We start from the raw sequence: 646 nt of genomic DNA, 5'->3' as shown, positions 1-646 counted from the left end.
TGTTTTGTTTTTCTTGCAATTTGCTGTTTCTTGAGTTAGTAAAAGACTGGGGTGTAAGTGTCCAATATCCAAACTTTATATTCAAGCAATATCACTGTGAAGTCAATGGTCAAAATTTTATTGCTAAAGGATCCACTTTACCTGGCTATAAATAGGCAAAACAGTTCACTTAATATATTGATATAATAGCTCTGATGAATCAAAATTTCTCAGTATTTAAATTCCGCAAAAGAATGGCTTCTGCAATTCTGACTAACTGAAGATATACTTCATGAAGGTAAAGAATATAATTTTGTGGCCATTTGAGGTATCAAGGTAATGTAGAATAAATTTGTTAAGAAAAGAATAAAAGAATAAGTGATTCAGAATCCAGATTACAAATTGTATTTGTACTCACAGTAATGGATGCTCTTGTTTATGTTACTAAATGTCTACGTGATAATCTGCAAAGGCTGCTATTTTCAGAAAAAGAAAATGTCCAGTTGACTCGCGCACGTAACACACTTAATGTATACAAGCAGTAAGTAGAACGATAAAGGTGTGCAAGAATATTTAAAAGATTTAACATGTAGCTCTTTACCCATGTTTTATTTCAATTCCAGTAATGGAGATTTATTTCTTAGTTAGAAACCCACTCCATTTTTAT

This window comes from Octopus bimaculoides, chromosome 5, assembly GCF_001194135.2.
Source record: "Octopus bimaculoides isolate UCB-OBI-ISO-001 chromosome 5, ASM119413v2, whole genome shotgun sequence".
Classification (NCBI taxonomy): Eukaryota; Metazoa; Mollusca; class Cephalopoda; order Octopoda; family Octopodidae; genus Octopus; species Octopus bimaculoides.
This window is presented reverse-complemented; position numbering follows the sequence as displayed.